General features: G+C 41.3%; 1 pseudogene; it reads left to right on the forward strand.

Annotated features, from left to right (window-relative positions):
* The first annotated feature begins 790 nt into the window (after positions 1–790).
* LOC110763533 (receptor-like protein EIX2) lies at positions 791–3543 on the forward strand (annotated as a pseudogene).
* The last annotated feature ends 6335 nt before the right edge of the window (positions 3544–9878 follow it).

Genomic DNA, 9878 nt, shown 5'->3' on the forward strand with positions numbered 1-9878 from the left:
ATATATTGGTAAGGAATATGGCGTTAAATCAATATAGCTTTTAGGATATATAGCCTTTTCCAAAAATGGGTTTACTGGGTTGATGACAAAAAGGTTTTGGGCAGACAAAGGCTAGAGTTACTCATGCTTTCCTTTTGTTCCTAGTCTTGATAAAATTTGCTAGGGATGAATCTGGAAGTCTTCCATATGAATTCATTTACTTGTAGCAAATATTTAGTCAGATCAGTTGGTGTTTAATACCTTCTTATGTTTTAAGTGCCACTAGTAATCTAGTCCAACACCAATATATATTGTTCCCAATTTAGATTGAGTCTCATATAGTGAGTACAATTAGACTCCAGGGACTCATCTAGGTGGTGGGTTGTTGGAGACAGAGAGAGAGAGAGAAGAGAGAAGAGTGGTAGAGATTAGTGCATGTGGTAGATTGTAATATTATCTTACCACGTCTAGTAGTTATTGAAATTGCTACTTTCAACTTCAAAGTCATTATCTGGCGGAAGTGCCGATGTGGGGTTGAACTATTTACCCCACAACTTACTCAAATTGACTTGGAAGTCTTTGCAGGCATGATCGTCGTGTATCATTGACTTTAGAACTCTTTATTTTCTTTATCATACTTGGAAAAAATTCGTTTAAAATTCGTACAATTTGTGTAGGTAGGGACCTGATTATGGAAAATTTTCGTTCTTGTTAGTGTGTCTGCGACGGCACATAATTTCGAATGACCATCTGAATTCTCATTTACTCCAATATATAGGGCATCTCTGTATCATCTCATTGCATAAGAATCATGAGTCACATCACTGCTTCCATCCAACTTGTCTTACTACTTACACTGTCAGGAATTTTATCCCTTAAAACCATTCAATTTGGATTCTGCAGTGCTGATCATAGTGTGGGATGCATAGATATAGAGAGGAAAGCCCTTCTCAAGCTCAAACAAGGCCTCACAGATCCTTCCGACCGGCTTTCATCTTGGGTGGGAGAAGATTGCTGCAAATGGAGTAGTGTAGGTTGCAACAACATAACTGGACATGTCAACAGGCTCGATCTTCGCAATCGCTATTCAGATGGGTTGGATTATTCTGGAGCAATAGTGTCTGCATTTGGATTTGGTGGTGAGATCAACCCTTCTTTGCTTGTTTTGAAAGATTTGGTTTACTTGGATTTGAGCATGAATAACTTTGGAGGTGTCCAACTTCCAAGTTTCATTGGATCACTAGAGAAACTGAAATACCTCGATCTCTCTAGTGCATCTTTTGGTGGAATCATTCCCCCCAATCTTGGAAACCTCTCAGGGTTGCTTTATCTTGATCTTAGTAATAACATTGTTGAACCAATTGAGAATGACCTTCGTTGGCTTGCAACTCTTTCTTCCTTAAAGTACCTTAACTTGGAAGGAGTGAACCTTGCTAAGACAACATCCTATTGGCTTCCCACTGTTAATATGCTCCCTTCACTTGTTGAATTGCATTTGCCCTTTTGTGGACCTTCCATCCTTCCTCTCACTCTTCCTTCTATCAATTTCACATCCCTTTTGGTTCTTGATCTCTCTAGCAACTATTTCAACTCCACGATACCTCCTTGGTTGTTCAATCTCACTGAACGAGAGATGTTGGATTTGACAGATAACAGTCTGACAGGAAAACTGCCTGATTCTTTGGGATATCTTAAAAGCTTGAGATACCTCAAATTGCCGGATAACTCATTTCAGGGTTCAATCCCAAAATCGATTGGAAACTTGACATCTTTGGAGGAGTTTTACCTTGGATGGAATCAAATGAGTGGGATCATCCCAGAAAGTCTTTGGGAGCTCTCATCACTGGTTTCACTTGATGTCTATGGCAACACATGGCAAGGTGCCATTACAGAAGCTCATTTTGCAAAACTTGGAGGCCTGAGAAAAGTATCAATTGGAAATAATTCCCCAAACATTTCCTTGGTTTTCAACATTAGTTATGATTGGATACCTCCTTTCAAATTAAGATTCTTGTACATTAGATCATGCCAACTGGGTCCCAAATTTCCTACATGGCTTAGAAATCAGACTGAGTTGACCACGATGGTACTCCGTAATGCTGGGATTTCAGACACCATACCAGATTTGTTTTGGCAGTTGGATTTGCAATTAGATAATCTAGATATCGCTAATAATCACTTAAGCGGCAGGGTGCCCAATTCATTAAGATTCAGCTATTCTTCCACTGTTGATTTGACTTCAAACCGCTTTGAAGGCCCACTCCCACTCTGGTCCTCAAACATTACCTGGCTGCATCTTAGAGATAATCTATTTTCAGGGCCAATTCCTCATAACATTGGTCAAGTAATGCCCAATTTGACATATCTAGACATTTCTACGAACTCTTTGAGTGGAAGCATTCCCATGTCCTTTGGTAATTTAAGCCAATTAGCATTCATGTTTATCTCAAATAACCACTTGTCTGGTGAGATTCCTCATTTTTGGAACAATATACCATTATTGTTTATTGTAGACATGTCAGACAACAGTCTCTCTAGTACAATCCCAGGATCCTTAGGCTCTCTTACTTTACTCATGTTCTTGATCCTCTCTAGCAACAACTTTTCAGGTGAAGTCCCTTCTTTTAAAAACTGTACTTACCTAAATATTCTTGATCTTGGTGATAACAAGTTTTCTGGACCAATTCTGGCTTCCATCGGAGAAAGCATGCCCTGTTTAAAGATTCTAAGCTTGAGGTCCAACTCATTTACTGGAAGCATCCCTTTAACATTATGTGGCCTTCCCACTCTCCATATATTGGACCTCTCACACTACAATCTTTCAGAAAATATTCCCCACTGCATAGGTAATTTGAGTGGCTTTAAATCTGATTACACATACGAAGATACAGAAGCCTACGGTTACCAGGGAAGATTGGAGGTGGTGTCAAAAGGAAGAATGCTTGTATATGACTCCCTCCTTTACCTTGTTAATAGCATTGATCTCTCAGACAATAACTTGTCATGAGAGATGCATGTGGGGATAACAAGCCTAATAAAGTTGGGCACCTTAAATTTGTCCATGAATCATTTGACAGGAAATATCCCAGCAAATAGCGGAAACTTGGGGTGGATAGAAACTCTTGATCTATCAATGAGCAAACTCTCAGGTTCAATTCCACAGAGCATGGTTTCTTTAACATTTTTGAATCATCTAAACCTATCGTACAATAACATGTTCGGGAAAATTCCAACGGGTAACCAGTTTCAGACCTTTGTTGACTCATCAATTTATGAGACAACGCCGGTCTTAGCGGGTGTCCATTACCAATTGGTTGCCAAGACAATGAAGAAGCACCTCAAGTTTCAAGTGGAGATGGAGAAGAGGATGATGACATTAAACTTGAAAAGCTACAATTCGTCATCATGGTGATTGGTTTCTGTGCAGGGTTCTGGGGAGTTTTTGGGACTTTGGTCATGAAGAGGTCTTGGAGACATGCCTATTATCACTTCCTTGACAAAGTGAAAGATGTTGTCCTTGATTTTGTCTCAGCCATTGGTACTTATCTATGGAAAAGATCATAGAGCACAGAACAAGCTTCAAATGTGAAGGCATATATGTATGCAAGCAAATAAAGCAATGTTTAGTATTGTGCTTTACAAATTTCTAAGTTGGTTGTAATATGCATTTATACTTGTATGTGTTGTGCTACAAGCACCAAGCCTTAAGGAAATAATTGCTTAAATACATTTCAAAATTGATAAATTTCTACTGGAGCAAGTGCTGCTAACCCAAGGATAATAACAGAAAATAAATATAAAAATAAGAAAATAAAATATTTAAGGTTCATAATTTCCTCCTCTATTGTTCTTTGTGCGGTGAGTGTTCTTGGGTGTATTTGGTGCTTTGGCTTGTGAGGTTGCTAAACACTTTGCAAACATTCTAATTTGTTGATAATGGATGTGTTTGCACATGCTGCTCTAGGACATACCCCCCAGTTATACTTGTTGCAAGGTTCCTCACAATCACACCCAAACAAAAACAAACAAACAACCTCAGTCTCTAAGCCGCACAGCAGATAGCCAAATAGAGAATAAGGAACAAAGGAAGCAGGAAAAATGTGCCTATCATTTTTTTGTTTTTTTGGTTTTTCCGCTTTACTTTTGTTGTGATTGCTTATTTTAGTTTTATTTTATCTTTATACTTGGTTAGCTTACGTCAATATTCCGAGCAATCTTTTTTATTTTCTTTTTTGGGGTCAGACTGATATGATGGGTTGGAGAGCTTTTGGATTTGTAGAGGTAGGAGTTAGTAACATCAGCAGCAGCACTGTTCGCAGTCCGCTCTTTACTGTGTGCCATGGACGTAAAGAAAGCTTCTTGGGCCATGCAAAGTTGTGACTGACTACGGGACAAATCTCCCCAAAGAGCGAGCTTTATGGATCATCTGTATGCGTTAATGTTAGCACATTGAGTCAAACAATATGGTAGAATATTTTCAGATCTTATTTCATTCTCCGAAAGGAGGTATTTATAATACAAGGTTACAAACCCTAGTAGGGTTGAATTAGGAAATAAGAGGAATCCTAATTACATAATATCTATGCAAAAGGAAAAATAAATGAAACCCAAATAGAATAGGATATATCTCGCCAACACTCCCCCTCAAGTTGGAGCAAAGACGTCACGCATGTCCAACTTGTCAAGCGAGTTGCGAAAGATACTTGTAGAAACAACTTTTGTAAGAACATCGGCTAACTGATACTCTGAGCGGATGAACGGAAAGGAAACAATCCCCGCATCCAACTTTTCTTTAATGAAATTTCGATCAACCTCCACATGCTTTGTACGATCATATTGAACCAGGTTATGAGCAATTGCAATCGCAGCTGTATTGTCACAATATAAATCCATGGGTTTCTTAGGCCCAAAACCAAGGTCTCTCAATAATCTCCTCAACCAAAGTAACTCAGATACACCATGAGCCATTCCCCGATACTCGGCCTCAGCACTAGATCGAGACACCACCTTTTGTTTCTTGTTCCTCCACGTAACAAGATTGCCACCAACAAACGTAAAATACCCAGATGTTGAGCGCCTATCTGTAGCTGAACCTGCCCAATCAGCATCTGTGTACCCTTCCACATCTGTATGACTGTACTTGGAAAACATTAACCCCTTGCCAGGAGCCCCTTTGAGGTATCTCAAAATACGTGTCACAGCACCCATATGATCTTCACTCGGTGAGTGCATAAACTGACTCACTACACTCACTGCATATGCAATATCTGGACGTGTATGAGCCAAATAAATTAATTTTCCCACAAGCCGTTGATAGCGCTCCTTATCAGTAGAAGCTTGATCAGGATACAACCCCAACTTGTGATTCTGTTCACTAGGAGTATCAATGGGTTTACAATCCAACATCCCAGTTTCTGCAAGCAAGTCCAAAACATATTTTCTTTGGGACAGAAAAATACCATGCTTAGATCTGGCAACTTCAATCCCAAGAAAGTATTTCAAGTCACCTAATGATTTCATCTCAAATTCAGATGCAAGATATTTCTGAAGATTCTGTATTTCTACCTGATCATCTCCAGTTACAATCATATCATCAACATAAATTATTAAAGCTGTCAATTTACCTCTGCGACGCTTTAGAAACAAAGTATGATCCGCATTACTTTGTACATATCCAGACTTCCTCATAGATGCAGCAAACCTCCCAAACCAAGCTCTTGGAGACTGCTTTAATCCATACAATGATTTCAGTAGCTTGCACACCATACCCTCTTTAGCGGTCACAAGGATACCCGGTGGAGGATCCATGTATATTTCTTCTTTGAGGTCACCATGGAGGAACGCATTCTTGATATCAAATTGTAACATTGGCCAGTCATGATTAGCAGCTAAGGATAAGAGTAGGCGTACAGTGTTGAGTTTAGCTACTGGAGCAAAAGTCTCCGTGTAATCCACTCCATATGTCTGAGTATACCCTTTTGCTACCAATCTTGCCTTGTAACGGTCAATGGAACCATCAGCCTTATGCTTCAAAGTAAACATCCATCTGCACCCAACTGCCTTTTTTCCTTTTTGTTAAGGAACTAACTCCCAAGTAGCATTCTTGTTCAAGGCTTCCATCTCAACATGCATTGCATCTACCCAGTTTTGATCAGATAGAGCATCCTGCAGCTTAGTTGGCACACATACACTAAATAATTGACACAAATATGATGCATATGACTTAGATAAACGATGAGTTGACATATAATGGTTAATGGGATATTTAGACTTGGCATGTATATCAGGAGAATATTGCACTTTAGGTTTCCCACGGGTAGTACGTGGGGGCAAAGAATAGGTAGGCACATCACTAGAAAGTACCTCATTATCACGACTTGATTGAGGCAATGGCAGGGCAGAGGGGGGTCTTGTATCAATATCATCTGTACGAGAGTCGCTAGTATCACTGTTATGTCCTTCTGAGAGAGGCTCAAAAAATCCAAAAATATTATCCGACGACCGGTTGTGACATTCCTGGCGACCGGTCGCGTCACTCGTATCGGTACTGTTGTCGCTCGTCGAGGGAAGCGACCGGTCGTTTTCCATGTGCGACCGGTCGTTTTCAAGCAAATTCATTCGAGACCGGTCGCCCACTTCCACGCGACTGGTCGTATCCAGACAGATTCGTTCACGACCGGTCGTTTCGTCCAAACGACCGGTCGTTTCCTGTGCGCCAGAAATTCCTTCTTCAGGTCCAAGATCTTCCATATTTTCCACTCTGAAACTCTTCAATTCTCTCCCCCTCTCCCCCTGAATTGAAGAGGAGGGAGAAACATAATAGGATACTTCTTCATGAAAGGTGACATCCAAAGTGACATGTACCTTCTGAGTATGCGGGTGATAACACTTATAACCTTTCCGAGTAGTAGAATAACCAATGAAGACGCAACAGACAGCACAAGGATCAAGTTTACTCTGTTGATGGGAGTAGACATGAACATACACAACACACCCAAACACCTTCGGAGGTAACTTAGAGACCGAAACCGGAGGAGTATGAGCACTCAACACATCAAGTGGGGTCTTGAAATCAAGAACCCGACTAGGAGTACGGTTAATCAAGTAGGCGGTGGCCAAGACACCATGTCCCCAAAGATGATGAGGAACAGACATATCCAACATCAGAGAGCGAGCAACTTCAAGTAACTGACGATTCTTCCTCTCAGACACACCATTCTGTTGAGGTGTGAATAGAGTAGTAGTTTGGTGAATGATACCTTGATCACGAAAGAACTGGGTCAAGGTATGATTCACATATTCACCGCCATTATCAGTCCGAAATACTTTAACACAAGCATGAAACTGAGTAGACACCATGGCACAAAAGTCAGGAAGAATAGAGGCAACATCATGTTTATTCTTCATCAAATACACCCATGTTAAGCGAGTGCAGTCATCAATAAACGTAACAAACCAACGGAAACCATGAGAAGTCACACGAGCAGGACCCCAGACATCAGAATGTACTAACTCAAAAGGCAAAGCAGCTTTATTATTACTTAAGGGACAAACAGTACGGTGGCTCTTGGCCATTACACAAGTCTCACATTTGAAACTAGACTCATCACACGAACTAAATAACGAAGGAAACAAATGTCTAAGATAACCAAACGACGGATGTCCTAAGCGACGATGCCATAACCAAAGTTGTTGCTTGTCTTTGACACTGCCACTCAGAGCTTTATTAGCGACACAACCACGAATTGCTGCTGCCGGCAACTATAAGTAATACAACCCCCCTATCCGTTTACCATGCCCAATCTTCTCGTGAGTCCTGAGATCCTGGAAAAAACAATGGGTAGAATAGAAGGTAGCAGACGCGTTAAGTGTATCAAGTAAACGCCCAACAGATAACAAATTGCAATGAAGATTGGGGACCAAGAGTGCATGAGACAGAGGTAAAGAAGGAGTGAGATGGATGGTGCCTTCACCGGTAACTGGGGAAGGTAAACCATTAGCACTAGTAATAGAGGGGTTACGAGGGTTATGCAACAACTCATCAAACATTTTATCATTATAAGTCATATGATCAGAAGCACCAGTGTCAATTATCCAAGTAGTAGAACCCATACCTGGCATAGTATCGGAAGCACACAGATTTGCAGATGGAGCCGGAGGACGGGCCTCATCAGGAGTCACAGTGTAAGTGGCCTTGGGGCCATACATACGAGCTTTGTAGTCAGCAAACCAATCAGGGTAACCATGCTCCTTAAAACACTTCTCAGAGTAATGTCCCATTACAATGGCGACATTGAGGCAGTCCTTCAAGAGAGCTAGGAGTAGAGCCAGAAGGACGAGACCTAGTAGAAGAACCAAACTTTCTGGACGGAGAGCGACCGGTCGCGTCGTGCTGGGCGACCGGTCGTTGACGGACTGGGTCAACTTTGAGAGCCAGCGATCCTCCTCCAAGCATAGCGGACTGACGGGTGTCTTCCTCCATAACCATAGCATAGGCTTCGAGAGGAGGCGGGACAGGACTAAGAGCAAGAATACGGCTACGGACACCATCATAAGGTGGATCAAGTCCGCCAAGAAAATCATAAACTCGATCGGCTTCAATCTCTTTCAGACGACAAGCCCCATCAGTAGAACAGCTAAACTCATGCGGACGCAGACAATCAATCTCTTGCCAGATAGCATGGAGTTTTTCATAGAACACTTTTACAGATTCACCATTCTGACCTGTAAGTATGGACTGCCGTCGAAGTTGAAACAAACGAGAACTATTCTGAGTCACAGTATAGGTCTTCCGAGCAGCCTCCCAGATATCAAAAGCAGTATCACCATGTTCAAACAAGGCACGAACTGGTTTAGTCATGGAATTGAGAAGCCATGACTGCACCAGACAATTATCTTCTTCCCATTCGGCATAGGCATCGAACTCTAGAGACGGAGCAGGCTTCTTCCCATTGATCCAACTTGCCATACGACGACTAGTAATCGTAATACGCGCACCACGAGACCAAGAGGCATAATTGGAGCCATCCAATTTGTCAGAAGTAATCGGGGTAGAGTAATCACGCGACGGACGTGCCTCCTTCGGTGTAGACACACTAGTACCAACCACAACCTTGGAATCATCACCCATGATAGCAGCGGAAACAAACACAACACAAAGCACAAACACAGCACAGGCACAGGCACAGGCACAAGAACCCTAAAAGAAATTAGGGCACACAGTAGAATACGGGTGGGCACAACACATACAGGTCACCAGAAACTAGGCTCTGATACCAAGTCAAACAATATGGTAGAATATTTTCAGATCTTATTTCATTCTCCTAAAGGAGGTATTTATAATACAAGGTTACAAACCGTAGTAGGGTTGAATTAGGAAATAAGAGGAATCCTAATTACATAATATCTATACATAAGGAAAAATAAATGAAACCCAAATAGAATAGGATATATCTCGCCAACACATTGACTATAATGTAAATTTTTTTGTAATGATATATATATGTTTTGGTCCATGCTCTCCATTTATATGCATATTAAAATTGAATGGCCATCATTTTCATGGTCTACTTTCCTATCTTCGAAACATGGTAGGCCCTTCTCTTCCAACTCTCTTATCTCTCTCTTTGATTGTGTGTGTATGTGTTTTTGTTTTTGTTTGGTAATGGTGAAGGTGAAGTGATATTTATCTGATTAGGAGAAGAAAACAAAGCACAGCAAAGAGCGGAGAGATAGCCAGGCTGTTCAAACATCCACAAACCTTCTTAGCGTCTGTAAGAGTCTGCAACGCTGTTCAGCTAAGATACCCCTTTTATAGCGTGGGGCGGCTAAACCCTAGCCCCTGCAACAATGGATTGGGCCAAGAAGATTATATGCTAGTGCGCACCAAATAGGCAAGC

Source organism: Prunus avium, chromosome 7, assembly GCF_965620075.1.
Source record: "Prunus avium chromosome 7, drPruAviu1.hap1.1, whole genome shotgun sequence".
Lineage (NCBI taxonomy): Eukaryota > Viridiplantae > Streptophyta > Magnoliopsida > Rosales > Rosaceae > Prunus > Prunus avium.